Source organism: Pyxicephalus adspersus, chromosome 2 (genome assembly GCF_032062135.1).
Source record: "Pyxicephalus adspersus chromosome 2, UCB_Pads_2.0, whole genome shotgun sequence".
In the NCBI taxonomy this organism is placed as follows: Eukaryota; Metazoa; Chordata; class Amphibia; order Anura; family Pyxicephalidae; genus Pyxicephalus; species Pyxicephalus adspersus.
Genome location: NC_092859.1, coordinates 75,226,770 through 75,247,459, shown reverse-complemented (window position 1 = coordinate 75,247,459; position 20,690 = coordinate 75,226,770). Strand labels below are relative to the sequence as shown.

At 36.4% G+C, this 20,690-nt stretch overlaps 1 long non-coding RNA gene across 1 annotated transcript; it reads right to left on the bottom strand.

The window, feature by feature from the left end:
• Window positions 1–11,875: 11,875 nt before the first annotated feature.
• On the bottom strand, window positions 11,876–17,780 carry LOC140322066 (uncharacterized). The gene is made up of 3 exons (XR_011919120.1): window positions 17,714–17,780; window positions 16,810–16,932; window positions 11,876–12,006 (listed from the first exon to the last, which is right to left on the bottom strand). It is a non-coding gene; the product is annotated as an uncharacterized lncRNA (long non-coding RNA).
• Between the last annotated feature and the right edge of the window lie 2,910 nt (window positions 17,781–20,690).

Genomic DNA, 20,690 nt, shown 5'->3' with positions numbered 1-20,690 from the left:
ACATATATATTTTTTTCCACTGCAATTATGTCTCTGCACAGTTGAGTCATAAAAAATAAGTTGCCATGTGTATTATGGATTGGCCTGTAACTTTAGATTTGTTATTGGGTACTATAAGTGGCAGCTTGGATATATTTAGACTTATGAAAAATGAAACAAAGGTAAAGTGCAGTTATTCAACAACCAATAGTACTGACATTTATGGAAACCTCATAAAAGAATAATCCCTATGACGTTATGAAATACGGTAGGTAAAATGATTTTATAATGCTATACACAGATTAGAACTGATGGTCATAGAAAAACATAATAACTTCAATGTTATGGAGCAATCGACCTTCTCAGTCTGAATACATAAGGCTCCATTCACTAAGCCATAATTCATGTGTTATTTGGCATAATTATTGCTATTTTCACAGTGTGGTTATTTTCAGCTCCCAGCTCTGATTGCTGAAAAAACTTGAGGGTACAACTACCAATCGTTAGAGTTTTGAGCTTGGATTATTAATATCCATTGTTCATACTAGGCCAATATCCAGACCGTCTGTAGTGCCTTCAGTGTAGCGGACATTTTACTTAATGTGTGGTGCTACTGTGTTTCCCTGAATATAAGGCATTCCCATTAAATAAGCCACCCCCGATTTTTTTTTTTTTTTTATAAAATAATTAAAATAAGGCACTCACCCGTGAATAAGACATCCTCGGATACCCGATCCTGTGTGTGTCTCCTCGATGCCAATGCCTTATAATGGGGGAAACAGGGTATTGTGCCATAGTACAGGTTTGCTTTAATCAAGTGGTTAAGTATGCAGTATTCCATATTAGCAAACTGCTCTAGTTGTTAGTGGTTAAGTGGTTAAGGTTGGTTTCAGCATTTGTTTTTCATATTGGTATTGGTGAGATTCACTGGTTATGACCCCGTAAATCACTGCTTAAACATGGTGTCTCTAAATTGACTTGGCATTGCTCACTTACTGTGCTGAATCTCTACAGGAGCAATGTTACAATAGAAAAGGAAATGTTAACACACACGTAAACACGTTGCTGGTCTGCTGCCTGGCATTAATTTTTTTACTTGCTTGATCAGCATACCAGTTCCAGGGATACAGTTGCACCTCTATATACAAATTCTGACTTCCAGATTTGCAATTATTCTGACCCCTTGGTTTCAGTACTTTAATTTAGTATTTCCAAGTACCTGACCTATTCACACCAATGCTTGTTATACTTGTGTGTTATGGTATGTGTCTGCATGATTTTTACAGGGAAATGCACCACAGATGCAATAACCAGGACTTTCCCAATGTATCGCTCCCACAAGGTACAGTTGTGATTTGATCATAGTTATGCACATAAGAAAGAACTCTTGTCTGTCCACATTTCCTCCATAGCAGTCCAAATAGGATATGAACACTCACAGCAATGCTTTTAAAACACCTGCCATGTTGTATTTATCGGCTACAGTACTTGTGCCTGATCCAGAACTATGCTTAATTGGAACTCAGACTTTTTTTTTTGCTGGTTGTTTGTTTTTCCTGAATTTCAACAAGTATTCCTTTCTGAGGATTTGAATGAAATCCAGGGCCTTATTTTTTTTGAAAGGTTTTTATTTTATTTTTTTTATATTTTGTTTGACAGTCTTGGCTGAGTGAGTATTCCAGTACACAAAGCCTGGTTTTTCCACTATTAATATAGTAAAAGAGATCTGAAGATAAATCGCCAGCAACCAATTTTAGGGGACTGATTTTTGAGTTTCTCATCAGAGATGAATGATTGATTCAACAAGAAAACCAAACACTATTACAAGAAAAAACATTCTTAAAAACTAGCCTGGGTAAACATTATTAGCGTTGTACCTTGGCTGATATTACCTGTAGTAGGTGACTATTAAAAATGCTGTGTTTAATGGCTCTAAGACATGTAGTATCACCTGTGATGACCCCCATTGTGCTATACATATAGAATATGCAAAATATGAATGCTAGGCATGTGTAGTAACTGGTAAAATGTTTAGGCATAAAGCTGTACTCCAATCAGTATTAAAAGTACCTCAAGTCACTCGGGTTACCTCTAGTCCATACTCGGCAGCCATGCAGACAACCTCTAATCTCTCCCATTTACTGACATCATAACACTGGGCAACCCTAAAAAATGCTCTCTTCCTCCCCTCTTCCTATGTTGTCTCCAAAACTGTTATTAGTTTTCCCCTGCCACTCCCCTGCCAATAAATCATGAAAATCTTTAAGTCTTTTGTCTCTGCAGTTAGCACATAGGTACAACCCTGTGAAACCATAACTAACTTTGTGACTCCACAGAGGGTAAATGTAAAGTCTGTGTGACATAAACACCATGACAAAAGAATAGTAAACTTCAGTAAGGACAGTGGATTTCTAAGTTCACCGGCACTGTATCAGTGCATAGGTATCCCTACACTGACTGCATGTGCATGCAGAACACCCTAGGAAACACCCCCACGGAATGCTGAGCCAAAATATCAGTAAATGGACAGCACAGGAAAGGATTATATAAAAGTGTGCAAAAATAAAAGTTCAGCTTCTAAAAAGTTGTTTTTCTTTGTGCCACTGTACAGACATTGTTTTTGATTAGAAAATGTTTTAACTTCCTGTAAATTCGGGCATCGCTTTGAGCTCAGAAAGTTTGATTTCCCACAAATGTTTTGTGATAAGTAGACTTAACATTTTTTTATCCTAATCTGAATTCAATTTTCATTTTATTACTTACAATTATGTTAATTGTATATCCTGCTGAGAGCACTGTGACTGACTTCAGCAACAAATGCATATTTCAAACTTTTCCTGGTTGGTGGGCATTTGCCTTGGAGTTCATACATTTCCAGAAAGACAAATTACCGCTCAGAGTTGGGCATCCTGTTTTATTTACCAGTTTTTCAAATGATTTTTTTACACCTTCTAGTGTTCCTAAAATGACTTGTTTGCTCGTTCTTTGCTGTAGTAATACATGTTTTCTGGTGTGTGGAATGTTTAATTAGCCCTGGTCCATCAGTTTATTTATCATGGGCTGTTGGGACTGACATTGTCACACAGGATATGGGTTGTTAGTACCAACATTTATTTATTTATTGTATTTAAAATGATAGTGTCTTACAATATTTGAGTACATTTCCCCCATTCATCTCATGAGGTATATGTTTATTCCAACAGTGAACTTTTTATATTTGTTCCCCTATGGCTTGGTAAATATACTGCTTCAAGTGTTTGATAAATACAGTGAGCTCATAGTTTTTTCAGCCCTGCTTTCAATTCTTAATGTACTGCAGAACACTCCCTTTCATACTACAGAGATAAGCAAAGGAGCAGGTGTTCTATAGACTTAACACACTTCCACTGCTATAGTGACCATGCTCCTTTTGCCCAGAAACCATGCTAGGAGCCAGATCACCATGTACAAATAATAAAGGGAAAAAAGCATAATAAAAGCAGGCACTGGGTTTAATTGATCATTGAGTTACTGTATATGCAATTTAAAAGGTATTACTACGGCAACAATACACACAAACAATTGTATAAAACTTGCAACTACTGCATCTAATGAGCTTTTATTTATTACTTTGGCTTTCCATTGCATCACATCGCAGTACTTGGAGAACCAACCCTGTAGATCCTAATATTTAAGGTTTTAAAAATCTCTTGTCTTGCTTTTGAAAATTAAAATACTAAGACACAAAGTTATAGATGTGTACCTCAGGCATGTGTGTGTATATAATATACACACACGCACACACAACCAAGTACATGTATAGAAAGTGAAAAGTATGTGAACTGTGTATTTTGGTAATATGAATGTGTATAGAAAAATCTGTTGATTGTTTTATATGTAGCTAATCGATAGAATTCACATTTGTGAAAATTTGAAAAGGGCTTTAAAGCATTTTTCCACAGTGGTGAAGCAATGCTTCTCCCTAGAAGAATTCAGAAATGAATGTATTTTTCCAGTTTTACAAAAGAAAATAATACAGCTACACTGTGACACAATAATAGAGGTGCCCTACTTCTGCAACTTGTCTTCTGCTTCTATCACAGCTGGTGAGTCATTTGGCATATTGATCACTACAGACATTATTGATTTCCTTGGGTTAACTGTAGATGTTCTTGATAACCAGATTATCTTTCAGGGTTGTAAAGGAAAATTTCTTCCAAGCTGGCATTTTCTACCTTGAAATACTGCATACTAGAAATCCCTAAGGTAAGCTTTCACTGGGTGGCAGATTAAACCAAAGTTTCTAAACCAGGGTTCCAATAGGGAAAAGGGGACACACATACTATTTAGTATTAATGTTATGCTGTTGGAAACTTTAAAAAGTGCTTCAGAAGTGGTAATGACCATTTTAACATTTGGTGTTCCAAAAGACCCTTGGCATAAAAGCTGCAAGGTGCTGGAATGCACTGAAATGAAAACTTATCTGGTAAATCATAGTTCTTGTTGTCCAGTGCTCAGACAGCCATTGTTCTACAGTTAAACTTAAGTTCTCTCCTAACATCGGGGAGGCAGCAACAATGTGTTTGTTTAGGTGACTACCAATTCTGGGTGGCGGATGATGGTAATTAGCACTGCCACTGACATCCAATTAAAGGTGGTCTAGGAAAGTAGACACCTAAAGAAGGACACTGACACCAGTGATTGAGATCATTGCATCCACTGACCCCAAAGCTTGCGGTTACTACTTACTGAAACCCAAAGTTTTTTTTGCAGCCAAAGACTTCAGTGATGCCAATGCTGTGAGTTATTGCTAAGTATGCTGAAACAAATGTTCACCATCGGAATCATATCTTGCTGATCCTTTTGAGCTGTGCTTCTTAATTATTATTATATGTTGCCAACTACATTTGAAGAAGAACTACCATTAACAGATGATGTAAGCTGCCATTGCTAAATTTCTTCAAAAGAATGCCCATTGCCTGGAAATAAAGCTGACCTTTTTGTTTGTAGTCACACCCGTAAAACAAGAATGCATCTAACTTTCAGGTTAAGTAATGTAATTAATTATCTGAACTCCTGAGCTGTTCTCATTGTGGGTCAATTATTCAGAATGTGGCAGGTACAGGTATTAAGAAGCAGAGAATAACAGCAACCAGGCACAATGGTTTTTAGTACTTTAGCTTGCAGAAGCTAGTGTATTCAATGCTTTTTCACTATAATAACATCAATCCAGTTCAGAAAAGACTCTGTTCAAAGACATAATTAGTTCAGGAGATAAATTTAGGGGAAAGTGCCCCATCAGGTGCCTATAATAATGACTTACCAGGGTTGTAACTTACCCCCTTTGTATACAGTTCATTAAAAGCAGAACAAGGGACAACGGTTACCAAACACAACCAATTAAATAATTTCTTTTTTTTTTTTTTAAGATGAAGTCTGGTTGATTAGTACATGCATCAGCTTTTACATCTTCATTAGTAAATGTCTGTTTTAGCATTATTCACTGTATGTGATTTTTAAAATGGTGCACCTTTTAGAGCAGATGTTTCAAGCTGGTTGTACTGATTAAAGCTGTGATACAAACACGGTCTAGCAGAAGTGACATATTTCAATTGTTCTACCTGGGAATGAGGAGACATTGCTAATTCTATTCATCTCAGCAGATCAATGCAATTCTCATCCAGTCATAGTGATAGAATTAACACTTTTAACAACAATAGAGAACATGATGGCTGCACAGTAACTAGAGAAAATCATAATACAAAGTATTATGAAATAAAATAGTCCAACTGCATAAGTAAATCACATCATACTGTGTAACATTATGTCTAGTATCTATATATCTATCTGTGTGTACATGCAAAAACTCTGTGTTAAAATCTTTATTTTTTAAAAATATTGCCAAGACATAACTAATGTTGCAAATGGTATTTAATGCTTGAGATGACTGATTTATACACTTGACTGCAAAGACTAATTTTTACTTGTGCCTTAACAAAAAACTTTTAGCTTCTGCTATTTAAATCCAATTATTGGATTCCAATGTAAGCTTTAACATTATAAACTAACTTTAAATGTCAAAATAACAGAATGTGGCTGCAGAAGAGCAGGAGATGCAACAAAGGATGGAAAACATTGCACACGTCTGTTACTGTTGCTTACCGTTACCTGCTTGTGTGTCCCCCTCTTTAGCTGTTGCTCACAAAGATAGGCAGCGAAGATGGAGATCAAATAATTAGGTATGCCCCTTTGTTTAGCAGATTTCAGCATCCCCAAGCCATATGCGCTTTGTCAATCTCTGCATCCCCTGCACGCTGTGCTCATCTGATGAGGATATGAGAGTATGTCCTAAAGCCAATAAACAGATTAGTTCCTGGGAATTAAAAAAAAAAAAAAAAAATTTTTTTTTTTTTTTTTTACACCTTACTTGCTAATTAACTACATAGCAGCTTAACAACCCAATACATCACCCCTGCAGTGTAACACACAGATCAACATAAAGTGGTCTAAAGCAAGCTGAATAAAAAGGGAAATGGTTTAGTAAATGTGGTTATGGCTAATTGGATGTCAGCAATTAGCAATAGTACATGACCATCTCAGCAATGATCAGTAAAACATACCCGGGGTGAAGAACTATATAAATCAGTAATTGACCAAGTCTAAGTCTGACCAACCTGACCTGTCAAACCCCATCAGTTTATGTAGGGAGATAAAACAAGAGGTCTGATCACTAGAGACCAAGTTCTCCACAATTGTAAAAAGCTCACCTTTTACTTTGAATTGGCATTTTTTATTGTTTTGGTATATTATTTTCTGTTTTGTTGTTAAACAAGAACTCTATTTTGGTAAATATTGTGTCATATACCGTTACTACACAAGGAACTTTGTAATTTAATGGTAATAAATATTATATATCAATATTTTATATTGAATTCTGCAACCAAAAACAGGGTTACATCTTAGTGTTGTTGGGATTCTCCCACATGGCTCATTCCTACTTTTACTTGACTGTGCCATCAAACGCAATATGGGGATATGCGGAAATTGCAATGCAGCTGTGATAACTGGCCATTGTTTCTTTTTAAAGGATGCAGGAATGGCAACTTTCCTATTTTAAACACTAAAAGTGCACTGGGTTGTTATAATAAACCAGAGCATTCCAACCAGGAGTTTGCATTAAAAATTGTGACACAAATAGCTATTTTGTAATGAACAAAGATAACCAAGAGCAAAAAGTGTTACAATGTAAGTTACACTAGGAGAGACTCTTGGATAAAGTTTACTATTTGGAAAATTTTCAATATTTTATAAAAAGAAAAAATGTTTCATCACATAATGCTTTTTTCTTTTGCTTTAATTTAGAGAGTGTCAAAGATTTCCCCTTTCCTTTATTAGCAGAGTTGCAGATCCAGTATGATTCCTGCAAGTTTCAACATGCAAAGTGTAGAGTGTTTGTAGAACCCCAAAGCACTGCTATTCCCATTCCAAGTTTTCTTGAGCAAGCCTTGCCTCTGGTGTCCTGCAGTGAAAGTAGGAATGCTTATCACAAGAAGAGACAATAGTGTGCTGGCAGAGAAGTTGTCCAACCTTTTACTTTCTCAGTGAATTGTGCATATTAGACTGCAAAAGAGTTTAGGGCTCCCAGGTATTCCAGATTCTGTATAAGATATATTGCATGCATCTGAATATTTAGAAGTAGGATTTTAGATTGTCAATCCAAGGACCATAAAATGTTCTGCATACAGAACGGCAGATGGGAGTATCAGTCTTCTCTTTCCATAGAAAAAAAATATCAGTGACTTTATGAGCATGGGGCTATAAGGTGCTCATCTCTTCTATTTACCATACTTTAAAACAAAAGAATATTTTTTTTTCAAATCAATCATTCAAAAAATATCAATGGCATTAATGTGGTACTGTTGGCAAGGTACAACATTGTTCCCATAAACTAGTACTGCCCCTTTAGGAAGAAATGAATTTTTGGTGGGCACTTTGAAAAACTTCTTACTAGTGTCTGAAATAGCGTTAAATTTTTGACCACACATTTTTTATGCAAAATTTCTTCAGTTCTAATATGTTCAATCCCAAATCATAACATTTCCGTCACCATACTTCACAGTAGGTATTTGGTTCTTCTTGTGAAGTGCTGTTTTTGATTTGTGACAAGTATGTTTCCTGTTAGTGTGCACAAAAAACTCTAACTTTGTTTCATCAGGATATGGCACAGAAGATCTGTTTTTCCAGGCACTCCAACAGAATTTGCAGGGGCAGCCAATCCTGGACAATCGGACAAATCTACATCACTTGGAATCTTTTACTTATAGTAGAATGATTGAGTTTAAATAATTTGGTGGACTTTTTAAATCTCTTGTCTATCTCATTTGCATTAACAACCCTTTTTTTGGGGGTGCTTTAACTTAGGGTTAACACAATAACGAACGCACTAATAACACCAGACCAGAATATTTGAGGTTGTTACTGCATACTGCCTAAAGAGGTTCTTATCTTTGGAACAGTCTACAACACCTTAATCTAATCCCGTAGATTTAAAGTGGTGATAAAAGTAGTGGTATAATGGTGTACAAGCACACATATGAATTTTGGGTAATACAAAAAAAGGATAATATATATATAGACCATGTGAATTGAATGTGCCATTTTTTACATGGGAATAAAGTGCATTTCCATTCATCTCTGAGAATAAATACACCAAGAGGTACATTCATAAATTAGTCACCTGAAAATTCGAGTGCAGGTTCTCTCACAGCCATTCCAACCCCTCTACATCAGTGGTTGCCAACCTTTCTGACCTCAGGGATCACTAAACCCCCAAAAAATTCAGACCATGCATGCACGCCAAACCGTGTGTCAGTCAAAAGGGAAGAACCCCCCCAGAGTGACGTCATGATGCCAGAACCTGCCCACTCTCAAATATACAGTATTTGCCTGTGCAAACATTAAAGTCAACTATTTCCATTGGACTGTATGTTTGAAGCATGCGCAGAATTAAGTTTGGCAAACCTGTCCTGCAACATGAACCTGTTTTATAAAATCACTATACTCAACAGCACTCAAAACAGCACTCAAAACAGAACACCAAGTTTTCATATTTATACATGAGAATCACCACAGTTGTTGCACAAAAAAATTACCCCAACTATAAGAATATAAAAAAGAAAAATGCTTCCAAAAATTTCAGTTTATATGAAATTAGGAACCAAGAACATTTTGATTTCCCCAAATTTTACTTAAATGGTTGATGCCACAAATTCTGACAACCTATTTTTTATTCTAAAGAAGTCCATTTTACAGTAGGGAAATATCAGAATATTTATTTATGAGGTCACCAATATCAAAGTAAAGTAATTGGGTTTTAAATGTATTTGGAAAACTTTAGGAAGGAAAGTTCTACTGCTGTTTTGTTCACATTGAAGTGCAGGTCGGGTACAAAATGTTTAGCTTCAAAATGGCTCTATGGCATTTAAGAAGTATTAAAGTGGTTTGAAAATGACTTTAATATATATTCAGCTTCGGTGCTCAGGCTGTATACTGAGCATAATGTAGGGTTTCTGGAATCAAATCATTTATACTTTGTTCATTTTATACTTAGAAAAGTATTTGCCTGAAAATGATTTTTCTATGTATTTACCTAATTGGTACTAGCAGATACTACTGAGTAGTAAAAAAAGAAAAGTTTAAATAACAGTTACCTACAAACAATACAAAGAAAATCTGATCTAATCAGTTATCAGTGCTTTGAAAGTCTGAATTTTAATTTTTTTTATTTTCAAATACATCTGTATTACAAACGAACAACCAAAAAACAACCCTTTCATCCGATTCTGAAATAATTTAGAAATCAATAAATTGATGTTTAATACTTCTTCCATGTAATGCTTTGAAGTATTCATCTTAATTTTATAATGTACCAATCTGAAATTTAAATTGTTTCAACTCAGAATAATGTCAATGATGTGAAGCCTTTAAATATTTTCAACTAACAAGTAATTACCTGATTACTAATATGGAGTCCATCTACATGCACATAGTTTTAATTTAAAAAACTATGTTTTAGAAGGCCCCAGATACAACTTTGTAACATATAGTTCCTAAAGACCAAGGAGTGTTTAAAACAAGCAGAAGAACCAACTCCCAGGATTGAGAATATGACCACTGTATACTTTAACATCTATGAACCAAGTCTCCCAGCTGTATACAGCTGTCAATGGTCCCATTGGCTGGTGGTTGTTAGGTGTGGTACCTCCACTGAAATCTATCAGCCAGAAGAATTGTTACCACTGTATGCTTATTTTACCCCATTTCAGATCAATGAATCAAATAGCTAGGCTTTCACTCCAGACACTAAATAGTGAGTGGTGAATAGTGACATTGTACTAGCATAAGGAGCAGCCCACAACCTCCTGAAATGTGATGCAAGTAACCCAAGAGGCTGCAGGTTTCCGTGCCGTGGCAGTGAAGACAGGAGGAGACCTTCCCAAAAAATAAAATTTGTCCCCCTTATATAAAAGGAATAACCACCCTTTTATATAATGTTAAAAATGTTGTTGATAGATCTACTGTTAGAAGGGATCAGGTGCTTTTTTATTTCCTTGCAATGCTTCACTGCTCCTATTCAGCATTACTTACATTGATAAATGTCCCGTAATGGACGTTATCTTGGCCTAACCACTAAATGAACAAACGGAGCTGTAAATTAGTACATTGTGATACAGAAATTCTAATGATACAAATAACTATAAACCAAAACAAGAACAGGATCCCGTTTTTCACTGCTCTCATTATAAACAGTGTGTGAGTGAATCTGAAAATAAAAGGACTGTGGCCTCTTACAGGCCTGGACCATTGCCCCCTTCTCAGACCAGTCTTTGGTAACCTTTGTACATGCAGACAAAGCTTTTATACACAATGAATCTGGTCAGTGTATGAGTTTATATGATTCTGCAATGGCCAGTGGAGGCACTCATGTATTACTATTCAGAAAAGAAGAAGCAGCTGCAAGGAAAGCAAGACTAAGGCCTGAAAATGTGCCTGAAGTCAGCTTAGAAGAATGACTCCGGCACAGATCTGTGACCTTATAGACTTTTTTTCATCTTCCATTTTTTTTCTCCATTTTGCAATTAACGAATGTGGAGAATTTTAGCACGTTGCATCTGTTCCCCTTTCTGCTCCTGACACTGCAGCACCCAGCTGACTCAGGCTCACATATATTAACGCTGCTAATAATTACAGCTGTTTAATATTCACAGACCAAGCTTTCTAACTCCAGAGCAATGAACAAAACTACAGACTGCTGCAAAGCCGTATCTATATATATATGTGTGTGTAGGATATAGAAAAGGACCTCAAATTTCATCTGCATGTTTACTCCTAAAAATCCCTATTTTTATATGTGTCAGTGATATGGTATTTATTAAGGCAAAGAACATTTTGTAGAGTCTGTTAAGCATCAGCAGTCAATCTTTAATTGTCTTTTGCTGTCCTAAGCCTTTTGTTACTTTAGCATGCTCTCATCATTTGGTTGGGTTAGGTAGGCGCTAGTTATTAAAGGTCAAATCAGGTGGCCAGCCGCTCTATACCCACAATTACAGCCGTCCATGTAAACAATACTAAAGCTAGGTACACACTTCCAATATTTATCGCTAGAAAACAAACGATTACGACCGATTAACGATTATGCACGATTATACTTGAACGATCATATTGTGCTGTACATACTGTAACGATACAATCATTCAAATATAATACACCAATAGTGTACACACGCTGGATACAATCCTTTGAACGATGCAGGGAGTGACATGTAAAGGAGAAAGTGTATTGCAGAAACATACATGATCACTGAACGACTGTACACACGATAGATAGTGAACGATCGTCGGCCAATCACATCCGCCATGCCGGTTGTTCATTTCCAACGACAATCGTCATTCGGCAGGGTCGTTGGTCATTTTTATTCAGAACAATTTTTGGCCAATCGGTCGTTCATTGTGTGTTTCCAACCATAATCAATGAATGTGTGTACGGGCTCTGAAATAAAAAAGAAAATTATTCTGGTTACTATAGGTAATGTTTAATGTACATCTCCACCACTCTATTACATACCGTAGGTGAACTAACCCGTAGCAAACAGTCATCACTTGTATTTGTTTTAACTCTAAACAAAGCAGCATGTATCTGGATGCAGCTACACTTTGCACATCATCATTGCTCTTTGCACTGCCTTATTAAATAAGCCAATGTGTATGGATGAGAAATTGCAGCCTGCCAGTATCTCCGAGAGATTTCGGAGCGTCTCTGTGCTGGATTTATTACACTTGTAACACTGCCATGTACAAGAGGAGTGTTATAAAGATTATTTGCATATAACCTCCTTCCCCTTTACACAAGTACATACTCTATGAGATGGTTGTTTTCTTCAGAAGCACTGTAGCTGGATTGCTGCTCTGATTTATATCTCTGCAGCAAGGAAATCTAGACAAAAACATTCATCTACAGGAACATGGCGATGAGGTTCCGCTGAGCTGCCTCTGTATCTATCTACGTCTTTGCTTTAGCGAGTGAGCGGTCTGTGTACGAGACGAAGATGCTATCCTCATATGTGGGGGCGATCAGAATTCTGTATTGGGGCTGTATATAAGCTATAATATTAGTAGCTATAATATTCCTAATATATGGCTCTTGTTGTTGAGCCATTTTTTGTTTTTCTTTGAAAAAAGGCCTCGCCTTTAGAGTTAATCTCCAAATATCTACATTAAGAACATAAGTAGAATATTTATGATCTCCTACCTGCCAAAGTATTAGTTTTTATTTCCAATCACTCCTTTTTACAAACAACATTTACACTTCTTTACCAAACAGTATAGCTTTCTCTTGTGGGACAAGACACCTGATTGCTTTTGCAGTTGGGTACCGCTTACAGTCTTTTTTTTACCCAACACTGTCACTTTGTTCCCTTTTCTTATCAGCATATAAGACTGTCCCCCATTGCTACCTCTCCCTCCCCCAGTCTGATATCTGCTGTACAAGGACTGCAAGAGGCTGATGCCAGTTTAATTTCAGGTACTCACACTGTTTGAATTAAAAAGGGCATTTAACAATGTATTAATGCGTTTAGAGCTGCATTAATGTTTGCTTTTTTTATATGCTTTTTCCATATATTGTTTAATAGCTTAGCAGTGCCCTAAATACATATCAAATCCCATTACAGTTCAATCTAAGGTTGATTTTATTGAGTCAATGGACATTTTACTCAAACTGTTACAAGCAGCATTGCTTTTTAGGCAGACTGATTGCTACAGGGGTGAACTTTGCTATTCTAATTGTGCAGTAATGTGTATTCTTTGCATTCATAATAGCACAGTTGGGGCAGGAACAGCTTATTTTATGAACTATGCCCTGTTAGATTCAAGTGGAACCACATGGACTGCATACATTTATATGGTACAACACACCAACTGTCCAAAGCGTTTTATGATCTGGATAACATTTGCAATAAAATGTGTGATCTACTGTGCTGTCATTAAAAAATGTCATGTTTAATGGCAGAGATAGTCACAATGCACAGCAAATGGTGACCAAAAAATCAACAAATGAAAAATGTAGTGTTATATATGGTTAATTAAGGATGAACTCCAGCCTTACCTTTCTTCTTGCACACTTGTAGATAGTCTTTTCCTGTACTGAAAGTCAGTCTCATTTCCCTGCAAACTGTGACTTCCACACAACAAGCTTTAGAATCTAAATCATGGATCCTGAGCTCACCTTATTATCAGTATAATAGACAAAAACTGTCCAACTCTCTTCCCTTTTTTCCACCCATTCTGACTCACACATTTTAGATATTTGCTTTTCATTGCATCTGTTATTCTGTACATGTAGTTTTTCCAGCAATGCATGTGTGTTGATCCAGTGTGTGGGAGGCAGTGCTCTGAGCTGAGAAATGTCATGTCCTTGCTGTACATCTATACAGACATTATTATTATACAGTATTTATATAGCACCATCATATTACACAGCACTGTACATAGTCTATAGTCGTGTCACTAACTGTCACAATCTAATGTCCCTACCATAGTCATATGTGATTATTATAGTCTAAGGTCAATTGTTAGGGAGAAGCCAGTTAACCTAACTGCATGTTTTTGGGATGTAACCCACGCAGACACGGGGAGAACCTGCAAACTCCATGCAGATAATGTCCTGGCTGGGGATCGAACCACTGGGACCTAGCGCTGCAAAGGCCGGAGTGCTAACCCCTGAGCCACCGTGCTGCCACTGCTAAACATACACTCAGCTGATCATTCACTCAGCTCATCATAATGGAGCTGAGACATAATACAAAGGAGCAGAGGTTTATAAATGATTGTGCTGTCAGCAGTGGCAGAGAAGAACTGATAACAAAGGTTGGTAAAAAAATGTTTGGGTGATGAGCTCAGCATTGGGTAGACTGTAAAGTCTGGATAAAAATTTTACCTAATCAGCAGAACCTAGAATGCTGTTCAAGGTTTCAGTTTTAGATTTGATTGGAGTGACTTTTAAGAATCATCCTGCATTGATCAGTAGACTTTTTATGACATGAGACTATATTTTTCTTCTGCCATAAACGTTTTTCTCTGCTTAGCAATGCTTCTTTTCCACAAGTGCCCAGTAAACCTGTACATGCATGGGTCAGTGTACATGCTCTGTACTATTGTGTGCTAGTACAAAAATACCTGCACATTATGGCACAAGCTCCTAGAGGTTCTAAAATTCAATTTAGTTCCACTATATAGTTCAACAATATTTAGCCTGGAGGGTGGACTGTTGCCACTTGATTCATCTCTGGTGGTTCAGACCAAATAATTGGAAGTTTTTTTATATAAGCACCAAAAACCTCAGGAGACCAACTTTATTCACAAGATGTATGCATGTTTAGGTCACTCCACACAGTTTGTTCATATAAGCTTATGGCTCTATGCTCCATTGAGGTCTAGCATTTTTTTACCTGCATTTGGTAAGTATATATGGTCTTTAGTATTTTTTTTATAGTTATACTTGCTATGTCAGGTGATTCTGCTTCCAAAGCTTTCTGCAGAAACTGATAAACAATATTAGTCATAGCCAACAGATGCAGACCGATAAACATGTCTGAATGATGTAAACCTCACATATTGATGTAACATTTATACTTTCCCTCTATTACGCATGGCTTCCTCTTCTGGAATGACATTCAATATATGGGCTAGATTTAGATTTTTATTATAGGAAATCTGAACCGAGAGAGCCGTGTAGACTTTTAATATAGCCATCTCCTGCTTATTGAAGCTTTGTGGCTGTTGTACAGACCCTCTGGTTTCAATAATCACCAGTCACTGACCTGGGGCAAGGAGGCAAATCAGGATTCCTGTTCCTCTAGCAGTATGTTTCTTTCAGGTAAGTGACTTAAAACAGCAGATAGTAAACTGACATTTTACTAATTCATTACACACTATTGTTTGAGTCCTCTAACTACTGTCGGGTCCAAGGATGTCCCATAGGTACATGTTGTGCTGCCTTAAGGTCTATTGTGTTTCTGGCGAAGTAGGAGAAATTGCTTTATGCCTAGAATGAGTACATAGAATACATAAACTACCTTGAGATTTAATCAAATTAATTTATCAGAATTGAGATAACATACAGTTGATTACATTTAGGTAACACTGGTGTCCACCATCAACATTCATTATTCTAACAAATTTAACATGCTATTAATTAAAAAAAAACAAAAAACAAAAATGTCATACAAGGCCATAATAAACACTATAATGAAAGTATGTATAATTTATTCTCCTGTAAATTTAGCTAAGATTTCACAGTTTTTACTTTAGAGTGCTTTTTTTATTATTTGCCATTAGGTGACAGAATGATCCTTGGTATTAATATGCATTGAAGTAAGCACTGCATGGGGATTAGAATGCAATGAATGTGAAAATAGTGACAATTTGATGGGCCACTCCTAAATACACCTCTAACAGTACATCAATGTTTCTGGAATCAGCAAAAAGGCACTATTTTATTATTATATTATAAGAACAATTAAGGCTCCGTTTATAAAACAGGGAATCTGACATTCCCTCCAACATTCCCTGGTGGGAATCAACAACAGCCATTGAAACTGTTCCCTATAAACACAGCCCCTAGAGAGAATTATCATAAAAAGTAATAAAAAAACATAAGAGTGATTAATGCCAATCAAATTATTGTATTAAATATACATTGAGTAATGATTAGAAATCGCTCAGGAAATGAACCCCGTAAGACAAATATACCGAAGTTTAAAAGATGTGGTTCCTTTTAACCAGGTAGCTGCTAGGATCAGAATGGCACCCCTGGAGCTAGCTCCATCAACAAGGCAGTACTGGCATCTCTTATTGCCACTCCCCATATTTTGTAATATATTGTATGAATGAATGAATGAAGTTATAATTGGGGCAAGAACTGAAGCAGCAACCTATGCTTTGGACAGGGAAAAGTGAATCTGGATAATTTCATTTTGATGTCATTTTACTAAACGTACGGGCATTACAGAGGCAAGAATATAGTGGTTTGGGGCTTTGGGTTGGTCAGCTTTGCCTAACATGGTCACAATGAAACAAAGCAATTTGTTTCCTATGATATCAAATTACACCAAATTTTTTTTAGCTGTGTTAAACTGAAAAATATAGTTGGGTTTTTGCAAAGCACACTATAACCCTGTGCTGCATTGCAATTTTTATTACAACCACCAAAGAACTAGTGCATGCAGGTTATGTGTGGTGTGAACAAGGGTAAGCCATGGTCATAGTGAAAATGTGTGAAGCACTGTATACTCACTTTCCAGTATTCTTCCATGTCTCTTTCTGCAGCCACACCTACAAAGTACTTAGTGTACCCTGAGTGTCAGGAGTGAATGCATGTAAACAGACGATTGAAAGATTCTGGATGACATCAGCAGCACTGAAGTGTGAAAAAGGATGAAATAAGAATAAAAATAGTCTTTTATGGAAAACACCTGCCCACTTCCCCACATTGCTTTAGCAAACTGCCATCCCCTTAGCATTTAGATCTTAATGTTCTCTAAACATCTTTTTTTTGACACCTACATTTGATTCTAATTCCTGTTTCATGAAATGAGAAAAATTGAAATATCCTCTATATCTGTGGCACACACACACACACAAATGTGTCAATATATTTGCATAGAAAATTGGTGCAGAGAAAGGTGGCATGTATATTATAATGATATGCAAACCAGACTAGTAATAAAATGGTTAACATAAGTGAAGAATCTAGCTGTGAAAGCATGATTGTTTTGTCTGACTTTTTTAATGAGTGGCAAGCCAGGGTGAGCTATGCTTAAGTGAATTCCTTTTATGTGAACGGACATTAATAACCATTAATACCTTATCATTAATTGTGCGATAGCCACATATGCCCATAATGCACTTCTCATCCTTCTCCCTTTTGTCCTTCCATTAATACAACATTTATAACTGTATTGATCTCTCAAAGAGTACATTACTCCGCTATGTTATGTGGACATGCAATAGAATAACAGATCCATCTCTCAAGGTTCCCTGGTGCATGACTTTCTAAGACTGCAGAGGTCTCCACAACCATTCGCATTGCTTTTCTTCCTCCCTCTTTATCTCTGGCTAGATACATGCTTCCTTTTCTGTCCTCTAAAGCAGCAGGAATTATGGGGTTACCACTGTGCCCCCTTTTACTTCAGACTTACCCTCTGCAGTAAAATGGTTTCTTTTCTGTCTCTCAGTGGGTGTCTCTGTGCTCTAATAGTACTTCACAGAAAGCTGTAATGTAGAACTGCAAAGAAGCTTTTACAGGGCAGGTAATGCTGCCTGTGTCCCCGCTGTGTTACAGGAGGCCGCGTAAAGGAATCGGACCGCAGCCCAGAATCCTTCCATAGAATTACAGCTGATAAAAGGGGAAGGGGGGCATTGTGTGAAGGCATGTGGGAGGTTTTCTGTTCACAAATGATTGTTCTAATGACCTGCTCTTTGTGGAAGATCATTGCTTGATTAACCTTCTACTGACCAAGATCTTTAGCTAATGTTTCATGCTGACAATAACGTGAACTATACATTTCACACTAATACCTTGGCAACAGAAAATAACATTTTTACCTCTATATTAAATTTCCATCTGTCTGTATCACATTACTCAAGGTTTTAAGGTGGAAATGTAGATACATTTGCACATAAAATCTCCAGAAAAACCATATACCATAGTATCAAAAATACATACTATATAACATCAAATCTCAACTGGGTCCACATTGACATTGGGAAATTTAAGACCTGTGCAAATAGTCCAAATTATCAGCAACATCTGGAAAAATGTCATGCGTGTAATGTATGTATGCAAACACAGTATTGAAGAAGCAAAAGATTCTTATTTTCTTGCATCTTTGCTGATGCACCTTTCTATTTGACAATTGTTTTTTTTCCAATATAAACATTTTTATTGTTTTACTAAATAGGAAAGTTGTATTGTTACCACTGTACCCTATTGGCGCTTTTTTGGAACATTTTATGCAAACAATATTTTCATTACATGTCTTGTTAGCTGAAATAATATAAAAATGAACAATGAATAATGGGCCCCGTATCGTCAAATAGGCTACCCCACCCCTACAGTTAAAAAGTTGGTAATGTCAAACATTACACACAGCTTTATGTTTTGGGAATCTATGTACAACATCCTGCTGGTCCCTCTTACTAGCCATAATCTGCCTGCATTGCATGGAGAAATACAATTACCCAATGGTGATATTACTAGGTCTAAAATAATTTGTGTAAAACACAAAGGTAATTCTATTTCCATGTTGATGCAAAATATAGGCAGAGTAACTTTTTAGCTTTCACCCTGTGAAAGATTTCATTTGGTAATAAATTTTATCTTGGTAGTATAACAGATAACAAAGTAATACATACAGTAGATTCCTTTTTTTGAGGACAAAGTAATTTCTTTGCTGACATGCTGTTTGGCAAAAATGATTATATTTTTTATTCAATCCAAACATATAAGACTTTTTTTTCATAGATAAAGAGTAAACATTTTCTTTTATATTTAGACTTTGTTTTTATAATTACACTGAAATTAAGTTACTTACATATAATGGTAAACTGTTTTTTCCCAGTTTGTGCTTATTTATTTGTGTTTATTTTTAATGTGATATTAAAACACAATTATTCAACAAAAAAAAAAATTACAATAAAAATTGAAAATATTATTTTTAAAAAAATACACATACGCATAAGGTAAATTTAAGGGAAGAAGGTGAAGAATGTAATAATTAGGGTTGATTAGAGTAAAATAGGTTTAACCACCTGAGCGTTACACTGAGGTCTAGATTTCTGTACCAAAAGTGATCCACTGTTTTTCATGAAATTTTTTTTTTAAATTGTAGACCTGTAACTTACAGAAATATGTCCGAACAAGGGTCTAGTAGATATCATGAATATAAAAAATGTATTTACTTTTATTTTATTTTTTTTTATTTTTTTGTATTGGATTGGATATTGGAGTTTGTATTCAATCCAATACATAATGAGCATTTGAATTTACCAGTTATGTACTTTGTATTAATTTTATATTATTTTGTATTGGATACGCAAGTTTGTATCCAATCAAATACAAAATATAAATTTGAATTTCCAAGTTATTTACTTTTATTTTATTTTTTTTTATTTTTTGTATTGGGTTGGATAGGGAGTTTGTATTCAATCCAATACAAAATGACAGTTTGAATTTACCAGTTATGTACTCTGTAATTATTTGAATTATTTTCTATTGGATTGAATACAGGAGTTTGTATTGAATCCAATACAAAATGAATGAATTTCAATTTGAATTTCCCGCACACGCGCCGATGTCATCACGCACGCAGGGAGGAGCTGTCCGGTTTTTTTTTTCTCCGCCGGACGGCTTCTCGTTTCAGAGATCATCCGGCGCTGGAAGAAGGACGTGGACGATCAGCGGGACCAGGTAAGAAGCCGGCCGGCGGAACACAAGATGCCGGCCGGCTTCTTACCTGGTCCCGCTGGCACCCGACGAAGGCACCCGACGCTGGAGAGGGAGATCGACAGACGACGATCGACGGAGGATGACGCTGGAACACGAACACGACGCTGGATGAGCACAGGGGGACCAGGTAAGTGGGGATGGGAAAAATCTCGGGGTTAACCATCCTAGCCGTTTTTTTTTGCCCGCACGAAGGTCGGGCTTAACGGCAAGGAGGTTAATAAGGGTATCTTACTTTCTTAACAATGTGTGTAAATACTGTGGGACAGCTTTTGTACATCATTAGCTTCTAAAGACGCTGTATTTATGCAATAATACCAAGATGTCACTTTGACAGCTTGGAATTGCTTGCAAGTTCAGGGTTGGGAAAATTAAGCAGTACAGAAAGACTGGATGTATTACAGATACCCAGTCTATTTTAATACCCTTCAAGGGGCATTTGCAGCACTTCACAAAGGGGAAGGGTTCCCTGGCCAGCAAACACAATCAGTAGAATGGTTATTGTTATAGATTATAGCTCATAGCTCTTTTATACTGAAAAGTTCACAATTCAGTTCAGCTCTCTCTCTCTCTCTCTCCTTCTCTCCAAACACATGAAATGATGTTGACTGTAGGATAGGAAAACTATATATGCCTGAATATTAAGAAACTTTAGCATGGTAATGCCCACA